General features: G+C 42.6%; 1 long non-coding RNA gene across 2 annotated transcripts; it reads left to right on the forward strand.

The window, feature by feature from the left end:
- The first annotated feature begins 12637 nt into the window (after window positions 1–12637).
- On the forward strand, window positions 12638–17891 carry LOC120047794. 2 transcript variants are annotated; one of them, XR_005476936.1, is made up of 7 exons: window positions 12638–13070; window positions 14022–14191; window positions 14453–14570; window positions 14685–14843; window positions 16719–16879; window positions 17011–17075; window positions 17159–17891. It is a non-coding gene; the product is annotated as an uncharacterized LOC120047794 (long non-coding RNA). The 2 variants fall into 2 exon arrangements; XR_005476939.1 differs by having other exon boundaries at window positions 14477–14570.
- The last annotated feature ends 1770 nt before the right edge of the window (window positions 17892–19661 follow it).

Raw genomic sequence — 19661 nt, forward strand, 5'->3', positions numbered from 1 at the left:
CTGTACCAGCATCACAGCCCCCTCCTGACACAGCACCAACCCCCTCCCAAACAAGCCCGAGCCCAAGCCCCTTCCCAGGCACCAACTATGTCAAAGCCACAGCCTCACCCCCAACCCTGCCTGAGTCCAAGCCCAAGCCCAAGCCCCAGCTCCAGCCCAACCCTGTATAAGTCCCATCCCAGGCCCAGTTCCAACCAAACCCTACTTAAGTCCAATCCCCAGTCCTGTCCAATGCCCAGCCCTGTCCAAGCCCCAGCCCTATCCAAACCCCAGCCATGTCCAATCCCCAGTCCTGTCCAAGCTCCAGCTCTGTCCAAGCCCCAGCCCTGTCCAATCCCCAGTCCTGTCCAAGCCCCAGCCCTGTCCAAGCCCCAGCCCTGTCCAAGCCCCAGCCATGTCCAAGCCCCAGCCATGTCCAAGCCCCAGCCATGTCCAAGCCCCAGCCATGTCCAAGCCCCAGCCATGTCCAAGCCCCAGCTCTGTACAAACCCCAGCCCTGTCCAAGCCCCAGCCCTATCCAAACCCCAGCCATGTCCAAGCCCCAGCCCTGTCCAAGCCCCAGCCCTGTCCAAACCCCAGCCATGTCCAAACCCCAGCCATGTCCAAGCCCCAGCTCTGTCCAAGCCCCAGCCATGTCCAAACCCCAGCCATGTCCAATCCCCAGTCATGTCCAATCCCCAGTCCTGTCCAAGCCCCAGCCATGTCCAAGCCCCAGCCCTGTCCAAGCCCCAGCTCTGTCCTTACCCCAGCCATGTCCAAGCCCCAGCTCTGTCCAAGCCCCAGCTCTGTCCAAGCCCCAGCTCTGTCCAAGCCCCAGCCCTATCCAAACCCCAGCCCTGTCCAATCCCCAGTCCTGTCCAAGCACCAGCCCAAAAAAATCCCCAGAGTTAACAGACCATTACCTCAGAAAGGGAGAGTAATTTGGCTAGAGTTCAGTTCTATACGTTTTACTGTGGCTGTTAATCTTAACCCTGTTCTTGTCAAAATGCATGTACCACTAAGGATTCCCACAGGCTCAGAGGCCTGGGTGAGTCAGTGGAGCAGGCAACGCCCCTGGCATAAGTGTACATTAAGGCTTCTTTTCCATAGGGTTAGAATAAAGATCTACTGTATAGATTTGGGCTGGGTGCCGGCCAGAGCCAAGGTTATGACATCATGGGGCTACACACACATACACACACACACACACACACATTTCTGACATCATCAGCCCACATGAGTAGAACAAACTTTTGCACAGACAGGACAGCATCTCATCTACAGTCTCTGAGAAAGTGCATTTTCCTACTTGGCCGTGTTTCTCTGTCTGCCGTGCTACTGCTAAAATCCCCTGAGTCAGCCTGACAGACTGAAGAAATTACATCTCTTACTACTCTTAACCTTGTACATTGAGACTCTGGTTTGAGCTAGACCAATGTGTTTCTTAGTGGTATTTGACTATTGCATTTGGCAGTAAGATAACCCACAGTATTTGATTTAGGCTACAGGTGCTATTTCAAATAATACTTAAGGATGTAGCTGGAGCAGGTGCAGTCTGAAAAAGTACTTTTCCAATTTCCCCCTTCTCACTCCCTTCTAATAGGAATGCAGTGGGGGAAAACATAATAGACATAATAAGCACGTAGCTACAGTTTATCAGAACACAATTTTGACAAATTCTGACCTATAAGTCAATTTTTAAAATGCATTTTGACGAACTTTGTAAACGGCTAAAAATCAAGCTAGGCTTCCTATATAGAAACAGAACATGTTTGTCCTCTACAAATAGAAGAAAAATTGTATTTACATGCATGCTACGGCATCAACACTGAAATCGCTGGATGCTACTTATCATTGTGCACTTAGGTTTATTATGTGTGCTAGCTACAGAACTCACCACTGTGTTTTTTATCAAAATGTGGGTTGGACTTCGCTGTCCGTGAGACGAGAACAACATGCTCTCGTGTTTGTCTATAAAGCACTTCTGAATAAGCTACCTTCTTATTTATCATCACTTATCAACACTATAATTATAATTCATAAAACCAGGTCTCAAGCATGGATTACACTTGAGGCCCATGCGATCTCCACAGAGTTAGGTATGGCTGCCTTTTCCTGTTACGCTCTTTGCCTATGGAATAGCCTGCAGACTAAGCTTAAACTTGAGACTCTTGCCCCCCTTGCTCATTTTAAATATTTATTGGAGCATTTTTATTTTTGTATTGCTTGTAACTGTTTCGGGTAATGCAAATTCTTGTGCTGTTAGTAGAATAACCTATGTGTAAATGAAATCTGTTGCTGTATTTCTTTTGTGTTATCTGTGATCGTTTTGTTAAGTTTTTTATTCATTGTACCTAAACTGTATGTGTAAACATGTATACGCAGGGCCCAGCTGTAAAAGAGACCTTGGTCTCAGTCTGTGTTCCTTGTTGAATAAAGGTATAATAATAGTAATAATAATTTGAGCTACAATGGAAACAGTGACTCATTTTCAGAGTAAAAAGAAGGGTTTGGCCACATTTAAATTCTGAAAATAATAGTTTTGTCCAAATATACAGTGTAAAACCAGTAGATTGTGACGTGTGGACAGTGAGCCCTTGTGAGTGACAGGCTGATTTATGCTCAGCCAGTGGCCAGCCGTAAGCAGTTGATAAGTCAGTGGTGAGTCAGACTGTGTATGGCAGCCCAGAGAGGCTTCTATTACCAACCACTACAATTACCCTGCTGTTATAAGTCTATGGTACCACTTTACTGAGGCCCCATAGTACACACACATGTACAGACACTACATACACACCCCTGTACCCACCCACGCACGCACGCACGCACGCACGCACGCACGCACGCACACACACACACACACACACGCACACACACACACACACACACACACACACACACACACACACACACACACACACACACACACACACACACACACACACACACAGACACACAGACACACACACAGACACACACACACACAATCTTACCTGCTGTGTAGGCTGGTGGAGAAGCAGGGCTCTCGCTGTACACACTGCTGGTCAGGGAAAGAAAAACGGTGCAAAGCAGGGTGATCATTTTCTCTTTCTTTTTTTTTCACACCAAGGGGCCTCTTCACTGGAAATGCAAAAATAAAAACCACACTAATTAGCAAGGTTACAAAGGAATCAGAATCAAGAGCTCTTTGTTTGTTTTCTTTATTTTCTTTCTTTTATGAGGTGTGCCAGTAACCCTGGAACAGCAGCCACCGGTAGTGCTACTGGACAGTTTGGACTCCACAGATATGAGGTCTCTTTTATTGTAGCCCAGCATGGCTGAGACCACTCCCCCTCCCCATCGCTCTGGCTCTACATAGCTCTGTATAGGCTTCACTCAGCCACGTCATTTATGAACAGCTCTCCTCAACCTCCCCACAACGTTATGTTCCTTCACGTTGGCCTCCCAGAGGGGCAGAAAAGTTACACTATATTGGCCTCAAAGTGTCCCCTTTGTTGATATGACACCTGCAGGACTTAGTTCACTGAACAAATAAACACCTCCAGGACTTAGTTCATTGAACAAAGAAACACCTCCAGGACTTAGTTCATTGAACAAAGAAACACCTCCAGGACTTAGTTCATTGAACAAAGAAACACCTCCAGGACTTAGTTCACTGAACAAAGAAACACCTCCAGGATTTTGGGGGGGTGAGTGGCGTGAGGGGTGTGAAGAGGGAGCGGTGAGGGGCGTGGGGGGGGGGGGGGGGGGGGTGAGGGGCGTGAGGAGTGGTTGGTGAGGGGTGGTCTTTTCTAATAGTTTTCTCAGCTTTCCGGATGGTCCTTGAGTGACAGCACCATTGGGAGTGGAGGAACACACCGTAGACGGTGCCCTGGGCCTCTCGATCATAAGAGTTGCTACAGCTGGGGAAATTGAAACTTTTTTCTCTCTCTATCTTTCTTTTACACCCCCTGAAATGTGACAACACCCCTGTCACAGAAGACCCTATGGGCCCCTGTTGTATAGACTAAAGCCCTAGCTAATGACATCCTCCCCACTTAGACCGCCATCCACCAGATATCTTACATAAGATCTTAATTAATTTGGATGGATGAATAATGCTGAACGCCCCTGATTTAATAGCACTGCTTAGCAATGGGGGAAAAGTCCAAAGGAAACACAATTCAACCAGCTCTAGTCCAAGTTGCAATAAATGCTGCAATGGAAAGTAGTCATCAGCACTTTGACAGTTGGGCAGCTATATACAGTGCATAGGCAGAGTAATTTGTGTGGTTGGGTACTGGGTATGTGTGCATGTGAATGTGTAGGTGTGTATGTGTGTGTGCGACGTGCATGTGTGTTTATGACTATCTGCAATAACTCATTGTGCATGCATACGTAAGTATTTCTTAGTGTGTCCATTAGCTTGTCCATCTGTATACTTGTGGGGGGGTGTTTGTGTGGGAGAGTACATGCTGAACTGAAAGGATGTATATGGAATGTCCCACCTAAAGACCCTTCGCCTTAGTGTCAGGGCCATGAGCAGATTCCCAGCTGGCTCGCTGAGGTCTGTGCTTCCTGCACTTGACAGGGTGGTATGGTTCCAGTTAATATACATATAGCAGCTTCCTGGGATCCTTCCATCGGGGGCCGCAGGACAATGGTCGCCTCAGACCCCTGGTGTTCCTTTACATAAACCTTCACACAGAACTGAGGAGAGCAGGTCAAGGCTGAACTAGGAAAGGGTGTCCATGTTAGCCACCGCCAAACATGTGCTTCTAATCATCGTCACAGACACAACATGTGATTGGGGACAGGACTATTGCTGGTTAATAACGCTCAGACAACGTGCTGCTTCTCTCAACATGAGAACAGGATGGGGACAAAAAGGGGAGGATGAGCTTAGTGCGTTTGGAGAGGGCTGGACCCATGCATGAGCAGAAGTGATGAGACGCCTCACAGATGGTGTATCATGGTTTCAGCCTCGCTTCAGATCAGGGAGGAACAAAAACACTGTATTTTGTTACGCCATGTTATAATGGACGTACTTTGTCATCTGATCCTTATTAAGGATGGCTTGACTCACGGTAGAGTTGCCTTGGCACTGCGTCCCCATTCGTGTGCCATCTGTGCGCAATGCCTGGCATCCAGGGTGGAAATAGCCGTAGTGTCCTATGCCCATGCCAGCTCCTTGTCACTGCACATCATAACAAATGCAACAAATGCTAAAGATTCGTTTGGCTCATCTGTTTTATTTAAGATGGAAACACACAACCATACATTACAGTTATAAAAGCACCACTCCATGAACAAAGAGGTTGCCACCGTGAAACAACCATCATGTGAGGAACAAAGGCAAATGGATGGAGCGCAAGTACCCACAACCCCCTCCAAGAACAGCACCGATCAGTCTTTGATACTCTAGGTCAGAGGGGTGTGATATATGGCCAATATACCACGGCTAAGGGCTGTTCTTATGCACGGTGCAACGCAGAGGTGCCTTATTGCTAATTTTAACTGGTTACCAATGTAATTAGAGCAGTGAAAATAAATGTTTTGTCATACCAGTGGAATATGATCTGATATACCACGGCTGTCAACCAATCAGCATTCAGGGCTCGAACCACCCAGTTTATAATATACAGTACACATAACACACAAGGCATAAAACACACCTATAAGATCCCAGTGTAAAGTCCCCTTTCCCTTTCCCTGCCTTTCCCAACCCCTTCTCTTCTCTCTTTCTCTCTCTTTCTGAAATCCTGGCTCTTTCCCTTGGCCACTGTGAGTTCTCTTTGGGGGGCATGGAAATATACGGCTCCACTTTGGCCACAGATGTCGAACATTCTGGCCAAGGACCGTGGGAGCATCACCATAATTGAGCCCAACATGAGTTATCACACCTCATATGACTGCTTATGATAGAACAGTTGAAGTTGGAAGTTTACATACACTTAGGTTGGAGTCATTAAAACTCGTTTTTCAACCACTCCACAAATTTCTTGTTAACAAACTATAGTTTTGACAAGTTGGTTAGGACATCTTCTTTGTGCACGACAAAAGTAATTTTTCCAACAATTGTTTACAGACAAATAATTTCACTTATAATTCACTGTATCACAATTCCAGTCGGTCAGAAGTTTACATACGCTAAGTTGACTGTGTCTTTAAACGGCTTGGAAATTTTCAGAAAATTATGTCATGGCTTTAGAAGCTTCTGATAGGCTAAATGACATAATTTGAGTCAATTGGAGGTGTACTTGTGGATGTATTTCAAGGACTACCTTCAAACTCAGTGGGAGGATTGCAAGCTGAAGAACACCATCCCAACCGTGAAGCACGGGGGTGGCAGCATCATGTTGTGGGGGTGCTTTGCTGCAGGAGGGACTGGTGCACTTCACAAAATAGATGGCATCATGAGGGAGGAAAATTATGTGGATATATTGAAGCAACATTTCAAGGCATCAGTCAGGAAGTTAAAGCTTGGTCACAAATGGGTCTTCCAAATGGACAATGACCCCAAGCATACTTCCAAAGTTGTGGCAAAATGGCTCAAGGACAACAAAGTCAAGGTATTGGAGTGGCCATCACAAAGCCCTGACCTCAATCCTATAGAACATTTGTGGGCAGAACTGAAAAAGCATGTGCGAGCAAGGAGGCCTACAAACCTGACTCCGTTACACCAGCTCTGTCAGGAGGAATGGGCCAAAATTCATCCAACTTATTGTGGGAAGCTTGTGGAAGAATACCCAAAATGTTTGACCCAAGTTAAACAATTTAAAGGCAATATTACCAAATACTAATTGAGTGTATGTAAACTTCTGACCCACTGGGAATGTGATGAAAGAAATAAAAGCTGAAATAAATCATTCTCTCTACTATTATTCTGACATTTCACATTCTTAAAATAAAGTGGTGATCCTAACTGACCTAAGACAGGGAATTTTTACTCGGATTAAATGTCAAGAATTGTGAAAAACTGAGTTTAAATGTATTTGGCTAAGGTCTATGTAAACTTCCGACTTCAACTGTAAATCATGATGCTACTGCAGGGAGCTATTGGGAAGAACCATTTACAGTCTTTGGTGTTATGTTTCTGCCAGAGTTGATCGTAACAGCATTGGATAAATGTAGGGCTCATAATGGGAAAATCTGATCTTTACATTTTCCTGTAACCTTTTGATTGTTTAAAGAGCCAAACTTTAATGATTACACCTCTTAAGACTATTACATGTAACAGTTAACCAGGTTAACCAGATGGAGACTCACCACTGGGTCATCAGCTATTGGCAAGGTTCACTCTGTCTGTGGCTCTCTCTTTTGTTATTCTATTTGATGAAACACATATTGACTAAATACGTGGGGGTTGCAATGGAAGAGATCAGTTTTCACATATTATTGAGACCTCATTTCTTGCAAAGCCTTGGTTATTTGTGGTGGTGCCTAAGCTGGCAGTCAAGGGGAGTGAACTTTCTTTCATGCCAGCTACTTGCTGGCTGTAACCCCACAGCTGGCGTAGAATAGAGACATTGCGAGTGCTACAGAGGGACATGTCTCCATGGAACAGTATATATCTGAGTCACTAACCAAGTTTCCATCAACAGTTTTTCTGCGAGTAAAGTCTTACCGTATAAATAAAAAAATCATGACAGCTGGGATGGAAACAGGAAAATTTGCTAGAATTTTTATATTTTTATTTAACCTTTTTTAACTAAGTCAGTTATGAACAAATTCTTATTTACATTTTTTTTTATAAATGCCGACAGATAATTTGTTTGTTCGACATGGTGGGATCTTTTTGTGTCTGTAAAATTTATTACATGAGAAATGGCGGTGGAAATGCCTTTATGTGTGAATATTGATATAATAACAATTGCATCGAAGTAAACTTGGAGTCACTTGATGATATGGTGTTTGGTCCTCCCACTACGACTCGGGAAACCATGCAGTTTATTAGGCTACAGATTAAATAAATTATGATGAACTTCACAGTGGTGAAAGTGCACGGTGATCTTATTGCTCCTTTCCAATACATATCAAGGGTCTTATTCCGGTGACATGATGATCGATACTTGACTGCCATTTGACCAACAGAAATATTCTCGCTCTTATCCATAATAACCTCCTCATGTAGACTAGCCAAACTCGCCCAGCCTATCTGCACTTTATGGGCGAGCTGTTGGCTAAAGCCCACATGCCAAGACCAGACTAGGCACATTTTCTATTTAACACAACTTTTTTTGTGTCAAAACTGTTGGTATATCGGTAGAGTTAAAAATGCGATGGAAACATATTGAACATTTAATTTTTATTTGGTACATGAAAACCGAAAAAGTAAATTTTGTGTGCACTATGTCATCACGCACCGAACTTTATCCGCAACTTTAGTCCATTTGTTGGAAGCACACCACTAGTGGGAAATGCTCATATTTTCTTCATGCAGGTCTACAATATTCGCATGAAAATCTGTCGCCAGTTGAATGGAAACCTAGCTACAAACGCGTTGTAAAACAAATTACCAATGGTCTAAATGCATTACGTGGAATAACTGGAGTTGCCATATAGTCAGCCATATTGGATTGGGACACAAGGTGAGGCTCTGAAGTGGGCTCACTCTCCCCATCATTTCCAGTCAGGCTCTGGCAGAACCAGTATGGGGAGGAGGAAGTGTGGATCTGTAGCCTGTACATAAGAGATGGCAGGCTTCCCAACATGTGTCTGGATGGAGACAGACATGTCTATGTTCCTTAACAGTCCGGGGAATTCACTGGTGAAGAACAATAAAACACTATGTTTTTCTCTTCATCCGTTTCAGTTGCTTTTGGAAGGGAGGGCTAAGCATCGGACAATTATGTCTCATTATTAGTTCTGAATGTATGGCTCTGAAAGGAAAACATTCAAACCCAAAACAATTATTTCGTGAAAAATATCTCTGAAGATAAAGAAAGTGTACACTCCATAGAACCCAGATGTGATTACAGTGCAGTGTCAGTCTCTTAGAGTTTTGTTTAAGTTCACTGGCTCTCTTCACTGAGCACACTGGTGTAGTTAAAGCACATTTTATTATGGTTTCTTTGAGCGGTAAAGCGTTGTACAGTACAGTCATCATTATCATGTTATATGTTATGTTCCTGTATGTAATCATACCTTTAATATGCTAGCCGCACAAATGTGGTGGTGGTCTAGCCTTCTTTACGGTGGACTGTAAGCTTCCCTCTCATGCCCTCAACACCCCCCTTCCCCCTGAACCATCAGCTGAACTATCACACCCTATTGCAGAAATATAGGCAAAGGTCCACCGCTCAAGGGACAAGTCCCATGTACAGCATTTGCTCTTCCCTGAATAATTTAAGCATGATGAAACGAGGCCTCTCTAAGGTCCAGGTTCAGATGCTGAGGTGGCACCCATAGAAATATAATGAATAGAATGGGAGGCCCCATTCAAGTCAATGATGGCATAATGGGTTGACTGGCGACCATTGTGAGTGTACCCATAGGCGCAAAGGAGAAAGTAAAAGCAGAAAGTGTACCCATCAATATACGCTGTGATTTGTTGATTCAACGCAACTGACATTTCAAAAAATACATTCCATTGCATGAGCCACATCAGTTAACATCATTTGAATGAACATTCTACATGACCATGGGAATTATGGCATCACAATATCAGGCAGCCACAGTCCCAGTCGGTATTCATGGGTTGAACCTCTGTCACTCGGTCACTTCGTTGCCATTGTTATCAACTTTCTACAGACGCCACAGCCACACTGATGCTCAAAAATAGAACGTGGGCTAATAACATTGCACCGGGGCTAATGACTGTTTCATCTAAATTACACTATAGGGGCTTTGGGAATACAATGACATTGGTGAAGTCTGCACATATTTAGTGGGACGCAATTTTGCCATCATCATCATCATCATCATCTTGTCAAATTTACTTTAAACAGATGGCAATGTTGTCATTGGCTAGCAAAGGTTTGTCAAAAATAGCTAGCAACGCTAACATTAGCTAGCTAAAATCAGGAGGTCTCCCCTCAATCTTAGTTAGCTAGCTGACGTTATACTGCAATTAGTCAATATTGCAACATCAAAATGATGACCAAAAGTTTTCCTACTAATTATTTGCCTTCTTTAGAAATGCCATCGTGTTTTCAAGCCACAGTAATGCACTTTAGACCAAATCTTTATCAGCGCCCAATGAGGATGCATTGAGTAGAATGCTCAGTTGGGCATCAGTCCTGAAACAAACGTTCAAAACAATATTGCGACGCAACGTGCAACCCATCAATAGTTACAGTTGCATCACAAATCACCTAGCAACCACTCTAGGTGCCATGTTGGAAGACCAGAGTCAGTCTGGAGAAGTCCTCTAATCGTCCACATGGCTGGCTGCGTTCTGCTACCACCGGAAACATCGGTAAGATTGCCCATTATTTTGTTTTTCTAAGGACCCAGAAAATGGAGGCAGTGGGAGAACCTATTCAAGTACGTAACTATATTTTGAAAATGATCAAAAACAATGTATTATTAGCTAGCTAGATTGCTACAGGAACTTAATGTGCAGGCTAACTCAAATGAGCTCTTAACGTAATGTTAGATTTCAAAAAACCTTTACGGAAAAAGCACACCATGCAATAATCTGAGTACGGCGCTCAGACACAAAAACAAGCCATGCAGATACCCGCCATGTTGTGGAGTCAACAGAAGTCAGAAATAACATTATAAATATTCACTTACCTTTGATGATCTTCATCAGAATGCACTCCCAGTTCCACAATAAATGTTTGTTTTGTTCGATAAAGTCCATCATTTATGTCCAAATACCTCCTTTTGTTAGCGCGTTTGGTAAACAAATCCAAACTCACGAGGCGCGGGCAAGTCCAGATGAAAGTTCAGATGAAAAGTCATATTACAGTTCGTAGAAACATGTCAAACGAAGTATAGAATCAATCTTTAGGATGTTTTTATCATAAATCTTCAATAATGTTTCAACCGGAGAATTCCTTTGTCTGTAGAAATGCAATGGAACGCAGCTAATTCTCACGGGAGCAAGCGAGACTGAGCTCGTGGCACTCTGCCAGACCCCTGACTCAATCAGCTCTCATTCCCCCCTCCTTCACAGTAGAAGCATCAAACAAGGTTCTAAAGACTGTTGACATCTAGTGGAAGCCTTAGGAAGCGCAATTTGACCCCATAGACACTGTATATTTGATAGGCAATGACTTGAAAAACTACAAACCTCAGATTTCCCACTTCCTGGTTGGATTTTTTCCCAGGTTTTTGCCTGCCATATGAGTTCTGTTATACTCACAGACATCATAATTATATGCATATTCTAGTTTTTAGGACTGAGTAGCAGGCAGTTTACTCTGGGCACCTTTTTATCCAAGCTACTCAATACTGACCCCCAGTCTCAAAGAAGTTTTAAAGAGAAGTTTATCTAAAGTTCCATGTATAACACTTGTATTTTCATTAGCATTTATGATGAGTATTTCTGTAAACTGATGTGGCTCTCTGTAAAATCACCGGATGTTTTGGAAGGAAAACATTACTGAACGTAACGCGCCAATGTAAACTGAGATTTGTGAATATAAATATGAACTTTATCGAACAAAACATACATGTATTGTGTAACATGAAGTCCTATGAGTGTCATCTGATGAAGATCATCAAAGGTTAGTGATTAATTTTATCTCTATTTCTGCTTTTTGTGACCCCTCTCTTTGGCTGGAAAAATGGCTGTGTTTTTCTGTGACTAGGTGCAGACCTAACATAATCGTTTGGTGTGCTTTCGTCGTAAAGTCTTTTTGAAATCGGACACTGTGGTGGGATTAACAACAAGTTTATCTTTAAAATGGTGTAAAATACTTGTATGTTTGAGGAATTTTAATTATGAGATTTCTGTTGTTTTGAATTTGGCACCCTGCACTTTCACTGGCTGTTGTCATATCGATCCCGTTAGTGGGATATAAGCCATAATAAGTTTTAATGTGAGTCTGGAAGGAGAGTTTACAGTCTAACCAGACACCTAGTTATTTGTAGATGCCCACATATTCTAAGTCAGAACCGTCCAGAATAGTGATGCTAGACGGGCGGGTAGGTGCGGGCAGCGATCGGTTGAAGAGCATGCATTTAGTTTTACTTGCATTTAAGAGCAGTTGGAGGTCACGGAAGGAGTGTTGAAGCACTTGTTGAAGCACATTGAAGCACTTGTGGTCATACTTGACTATTTTTATTAAATGCTCATACTGTAGAGCCCGGAGTGTTACCATGTACCAATGTGGCTGGTGAATAAAAAATTCTTACCCGCCAATGCCAAAATCTACCCGCGTTTGGCAGGTGGCAGGTGTTCATTTTAGGCCCTGGTCATCAGATGCAAAAAGCTGTGAAACCCTGTCTGCAGATGAAGAGGTCCCAAAGAATGTCCCAAGAGAATGTGTACCATGGGTTATACGTGTACCTATTTTAGCAAATGTTGTGAACAAAAATACAGTTTAAAGGGTAGGAAGCATGAGGTTTTTACTCACCAAAGTAATATCAGAGTGTGGTCAAATTCTTAGTAACATATTTCTTAACCTATTTTCGGATATATTTGGAACTACCCACAATGCACTATTTCTCAACGTCATATGGAGAGCCGGTGCTACCTAGCTAGTTCCAGCCATAGACATTAAAACCAGGTTCTAGATGGCTAACGTTAGCTACTAGCCATGCTAAATGTAATTACATTCCAAACCAAGTTTTGGCACTGGTGAGCTGCTATGTACATCCACGAAGAAGAGACCATATAGCTATATTCATGCAAAAACCAGCATCTGCTCTTCTCCTGTGCATTTGGTAGTGGTAGAGCCTGGCTGCAGTAATACCCACAATGACAGACTTACAACTAATTTGTGGCCTAAAAACATGGAGCTAGCTTTGAAGTGGGACCGGTTGAAGCGAACCGATTGGAGTAACGTTAAGGGAACCACGGGCATGTCTACTGTATGTGGTGGCTTTGATGGCTATAATCAGTAGAAGGCAGGATTTGGAATGAGACTCTGACTGAAACTGTTTTCTACCGACCTAGCAGTGCATCACGAGTGTCATTAGTGATGGAGATAAACCGGGTAAGTTACATGTGGTAAAACTCTACACTTCATGTCTAACTATGCATTTTGTATAAATGATATCTATCCATCATCTATCTAACATTTGTAGATTATTCTATCTATTTAATTGACATTTTATTATAAGGTTGCTATCTGTATACTAGTAACGATACAAGTAAGGCTACACTGCCTGCAATGTTTTTGACCAGAAAACATAGCTAACATGTCATACCCTCTCTCTCTGCTAGCTAGCAAGCTTTTCCAGCTTATCAACTTGTGACTGTGTTCCAAAAACATGTCGACACATTGCTGGGATTGAGACATGGGAGCCAGCCAGCCACCTCTCTAACTTGCCTAGCTAGCTAAAGTTATTTTTGCCTATGGTCCTGTTGGTCAATGTAATTACAATGCATACCAAAAGTTGAGCACAACAAAATACAGTAAAATTTGGCCAATATCATTGCATTGCATACGAAAAGTTGAGCACCCAGAATTGTCTACCAAATTTGTTTGCCAAATTAGTCTGCCAAAAATGGTCTGGCTGGCTAATTAGGGCATTTGACAAGCTACGTAGCTAGCTAATTATTTAAGCCAATTAGGTAACAACCAAATCCATCTCTATAATATAACATATTATTAGCAATATTAGTTATATTATATAATATGGCTTGTATGATGTGATAAATGGTAGCTAGTCTTTATAAATACAATACGCGTTTGGATGATATATTAGTCTGTGAGATAAGATATACTTTATTGATCCCCCAAGGGGAAAAAATTATCTAAGCCTAAATAAAATCATTCACATGAACATTCAAATCATAGAACACATAGTATAGTACAATTATAAATAATTGTTGTGAAAATAGGCAGTAAATTGATGTTGATTGATGATTAAATCTATCTACTGGTCTGACAATTTTTCAAATAATTGTATATATTTTCCCCCAAAAATCCCCTCACATCTAGTGTCTAGCACCCAGTGTCTAGGATGAGCCTTTTGTATTGAGTGACCTCTTGTGTAGTCTCTGTACCTCTCCAATCTGAAGTGCCGGTCGTATCACATGCATTGGGACCAACTGGCCCGTCTCATAAAGGCACACAGGTGTCATTACTAATGCCACATACAAGAAGCATTGGTGAGTCATCATCTTATATATCTACCCTAGTTACTTTAGATTTGATATTATGTCCCTTTGTCTTCTCATATGTCACATGTTATACTGCTCACATCACCTGATGACCAGGCAGTTATTGTGAAAAAGCTGTCAATACCAATAATTTATTATCATAAAACCTGAGACGATTTAATTTGTGTACACATACTGAAATATGTCTAGGCTGTCAAACAATTAACACTATGGCACAATCTCAATTTGTGCAATGCACATTAATTGAAGATAAAAAGTTGGACCTGGGTTTAGAGGAGGAGAACGAGGAAATCTATGACAATGGAGAGGACATGGAGGATGAGGACTACATCCCAGCTGAGGATAAGGGAGATGATGTGTTCATTGGGTGAGTAGTGGTGTGAATATTTTGAATTGTGAATACAACTTTGTTTGCCCTACAGAGTCTGTAAAAATGTCTGACGTTATAATAATGTCTAACATATATTTTATTCACTGTCAGGGAGCCTGAGGCTTCAGCCAGTCTGGACAAGGAAAATAAGTTCATTGTGTTCCATTCCCAACTGATTAAGCTTATCCAAGTCTGTGTTGGGTGTGGTAAGGAGAGTCCAGGGACTATATAAACAGCCAGAGGAACAGCGCTCATCACACAGATCTCCAGGTATTGCAACCATGTGAGGGAATGGTACAGCCAGCCTATGATCGGGAGGGTGCCAGCAGATAACCTGTCCTTTCTGCTGCCATTTTGGTGTCAGGTTGTATGCCAACAAAAGTCCTCTGAATACTTGGTATGATGGAAGTGGCCACCATTCACCGCAGCACATTCTTCCATCAACAGCATAACCACCTTAAGCCAGCAGTCCTCAAGACATGGGATGTTGAGCAGAGTGGCACCATCAAAACACTCAAGCACTCAGTCCCGGCCATTCTGCGAAGTTTGGGACATTCACTTGGGACATTCACTGCTGTTGAACAGAGAATCAACAAGATCCTGAACATGGACATTTTTCAGATAAGACATTTACAGTGCATTCATAAAATATTCAGACCCCTTGACCTTTTCCACATTTTGCTACATTACAGCCTTACGCTAAAATGGATGAAATAGTTTTTTCCCCTCATCAATCTAAACACAATACCCCATAATGACAAATGTATTTTAATTACAAATAAAAACGGAAATATCACATTAACATAAGTATTCAGACCCTTTACTCAGTACTTTGTTGAAGCACCCTTGGCAGCGATTACAGCCTCAAGTCTTCTTGGGTATGATGCTACAAGCTTGGCACACCTGTATTTGGGGAGTTTCTCCCATTCTTCCCTGAAGATCCTCTCAAGCTCCGTCAGGTTGGATGGGGAGCGTCGCTGCACAGCTATTTTCAGGTCTCATCAGAGATGTTGGATCGGGTTCAAGTCTGGGTTCTGGCTTGGCCACTCAAGGACATTCAGAGACTTGTCCCGAAGCCACTCCTGCGCTGGCTTGGCTGTGTGGGTCAAGGTCCCGTCCTGTTGGAAGGTGAACTGTCACCCCAATATGAGGTCCTAAGCGCTCTGGAGCAGGTTTTCATCAAGGATCTCTCTGTAATTTGTTCCGTTCCTCTTTTCCTTGATCCTGACTAGTCTCCCAGTCCCTGCTGCTGAAAAACATCCCCACGGCATGATGCTGCCACCCCCATGATTCAACGTAGGGATAGTGCCAGGTTTCCTCCAGACATGACGCTTGGCATTCAGGAATAATAGTTCAATCTTGGTTTCATCAGACCAGAGAGTATTGTCTGTCATGGTCTGAGAGTCCAAGTGGGTTGTCATGTGCCTTTTACTGAGGAGTGGTTTCCATCAAGCCACTCTTCCATAAAGGCCTGAGTGTTGAAGTGCTGCAGAGATGGTTGTCCTTCTGGAAGGTTCTCCCATCTTCACAGAGGAACTGTCCCCCAATTGCTCAGTTTGGCTGGGCAGCCAGTTCTAGGAAGAGTCTTGGTGGTTCCAAACTTCTTCCATTTAAGAATGATGGAGGCCACTGTGTTCTTGCCTCGACACAATCCTGTCTCAGAGCTCTACGGACAATTCCTCCGACCTCATGGCTTGGTTTTTGCTCTGACATGCACTGTCAACTGTGGGACCTTATGTAGACAGGTGTGTGCCTTTCCAAATCATGTCAAATCAATTGAATTTATGACAGGTGGACTCCAATTACGTTGTAGAAGCATCTCAAGGATGATCAATGGAAACAGGATGCACCTGAGCTCAAATTCGAGTCTCATAGCAAAGGCTCTGAATATTTATGTAAATAAGGTTTTTCTAAAAACATGTTTTGGCTTAGTCATTATGGGATATTGTGTGTAGATTGATGAGCGGGGAAAAAAGGTTTAATCCATTTTAGAATAAGGCTGTAACATAACAAAATGTGGAAAAGGTCAAGGGGTCTGAAGGCACTGTAAGTGTCCACATCTAACATGTAGTACATGTGTTTTTACAGAACAGCCTTATATTCTTAGAATATTATGGTTCATTCTGTTTTTAAATTTAATTCCAGACTCTGGCAGTGGGGATGGAGAATATTCTACATGGGGCCTTGATCCTGAAGGACATCTCACAACTATGCCCTGACTACCGGACATCAGGGCTAGAGGAATACCACTTTCTGATGCTACGCTTCTTGCCGAAGCACACCGCCTTCAAGGGAATGCAAGCAAGGTTGGTAAAGCCATTTCAAAGTAAGAGTGTAGTCAAGTGTATCAAAGCCCTTTTTCCATTGTTTGTCTGTCAATTGTCACCTTCCCATCAAATGTATCCTGTGCTTCTTTTTTTATCCTTTTTTATTTTAGATCATACCTTTCAGCCTTGCATTACAATGAGAAGAGCGGACGAGTGAAGACCAAACCCACCTACGGTAACATTTCTTCATATTTTATCAAGTCATTATATAAAACATTATTATTTATTTTTTGTCTTTCTCCCTCCCTCTTTCTCTAGGAATCTGATCTGATCCAACATCAGTCTTCTAATGTCACATTGCTATCAACACCTGCATTCACACCAGTCTTTCCATGCAGGAAGCATTGTTGTTATCATATTGGTAACATGCGGTGTCATAATGATTCAAAGCCTAAATGTTTTACAATACGTGAGAACTTGAGTAACATTCTAATTCATTTTTCTTGCTCCCTCTTCCTCTACGAACCTGAATAGCACCTCAGTTCAACATCTGCCTTCTTACGTCGCACTGCCACCTACACACCTGCATCACCTATGCTGATTTCTGTCTGCTAGAGTAGAGCTGTTCCTCTCATTAGGGTTTTGTTACAGAGTTGTTCTCTTGTACCGTCTGTCCTTGTTTACTTCCCATTACTTAGCTGAGATAATTGGATAAGTGTAAGCAGCACTTTGGGTCGGTAGCAAGCCTCACTCCACACCTACACACCCGCCCGCAAACTATGTTCATCTGACATTGGGCTCCTTGAAACTCCTCACACCAAGTGCTGCACGTCTCAATCATCCATAAAGAAATCTATAAAAATATATACAATTATTTATTGTATTTCAAAATGTTATTATTGTATATTAACTATCATTATTAAGTGGAATGTGACAACAACAAAAAAAGACCCATGACAAAAGTAGTGCATCAGTATTGGTACAACAGGGCTCCCGAGTGGTGCAGCGGACTGAGGCACTGCATCTCAGTGCTAGAGGCATCACTACAGTCCCTGGTTCAAATCCAAGCTGTATCACATCCGGCTGTGATTGGCCCAGCGTCGTCCGGGCTTAGCCGGGGTAGGCCGTCATTGTAAATAAGAATTTGTTCTTAATTGACTTGCCTGGATAAATAAAATAAAAATATATTTGTAGAAGTGTTGTTTAAAACATGTTTGAATTATTTGAATGGTAACTTGATGCCTGTGTGGAGCATGTTCTCATATGGGAACCTATTTCATATCCCGTTGACTGCACATGCTGGAATTGGCACACCATGGTACTGCCCCAGATAGACCCAATTCCAGCTGATGAACTGCCTATAGGCAACATGTCTGAAATATCTAGGGAGAAACTTTATTGGTAGGGGGAGTGGCGTAACATTATTTGATTTCATTATTGCACACAATTAGTGAGGATTCTATTTATAGATTAACTAACTTTGTTGACTATGCACTCTGTCAGCCTCCTGGGCGCAGTCTTGCTGGCAGTGTTGCCAATTTAGCGAATATTCAGACCCCTCTTGCAACACATTTTCAAAAAAGCGACTAGCGACAAATCTAGCGACTTTTTTCTGGTGTTATTGGAGACTTTAGGAGACTGATGTGAAAGCACTCATCATTCCTACTCTTCTCAATGAGCAGCGGGTGCTGCCGTGGGCCCCACCCCTGTCCCAAAGCACTCACAGGCGGCCCAGTCCTCGCGCAGCAGTCTCTCCCAGCTGCAGTCAGAGCAGGGGATGTTCACCCCTCCGTGTCCAGACTGCAAATTAATCACGCATGCGGGAAGCCGCCGCTGGCTGATCCCGCCCTGGCTTACATAAAAATATATATTTTTTACCTGAATTAGGGCCAGACTAGTTACCATAATTTTCTCACATTGCCATTGACAGTTTTTTTTCGATTGTCTCTTTTTGGTCCATTTAGATTGTTAATGTAGATTGTAACAAAAAAAAATATATATATATTATGGTTAAATTTTTTACTGTGACTTGTTGTAGGCTCCTAATTGGACCATAAGATTAAAAACCAAACCAAATTAAGAAAACAAAACTAAAAAACTAAGTAACTCCGCCAGAGTGTCTCTTTTGGGTCACTTTTGCTGGTCCCAAGCCCGGATAAAGGAAGAGGGTTGGAATTGTGACATAAAAAAAAACAAGAATCAACAGAAGAAATTTCATTTATAGTTCAAAACATATTTAGGGTGTTTTTTGCTCACTTTTTGTCTCTCCCATGACGTTATTCCCCTCTCCTACAGCGTACATCACAATTACATGCACATGGCCAATTATGCAAATTAGGTGACCTAGTTATGAAGGGAGTGACATTATAGGGTGTATTTTCAGTAGTAAACTAACTAGCTAGCCATATTACCAATCAACATTCCCTACTTGAAGCTTCCCTACCCCCAGTGCGCTCTCGGTGCCTTGCTTCGGGCTCCAAATTGAGAAGGAAAAGTGATCCCTGCCTCAGCTGCATGCTCTAACATTAACAACACCTGGTCTTCATCAGATTCTCCAAAAAGATCAGGACCAGTAGAAACAGAGTTCCTGCTATGCTTGGAGTCGCTGCTTTTGTCTCACATTTTGACATTTCATATCTGGCAGAAGTTTCCTCTGCAGTGATATGCTAGCTGACAAGGCTAGTTAGTGCCTCACTCCCTGGCTCGCCCTTTGTTTGGTAGCTAACTCAGCCTACAGTTTTTACCTTGATGAGCGCTAGCCGACAATATTTAATTGTCTGCGCTCTCTTTACTTTTTTATCAGCTGGAGGGTTTTGTTTTA

Source organism: Salvelinus namaycush, chromosome 1 (assembly GCF_016432855.1).
Source record: "Salvelinus namaycush isolate Seneca chromosome 1, SaNama_1.0, whole genome shotgun sequence".
Lineage (NCBI taxonomy): Eukaryota > Metazoa > Chordata > Actinopteri > Salmoniformes > Salmonidae > Salvelinus > Salvelinus namaycush.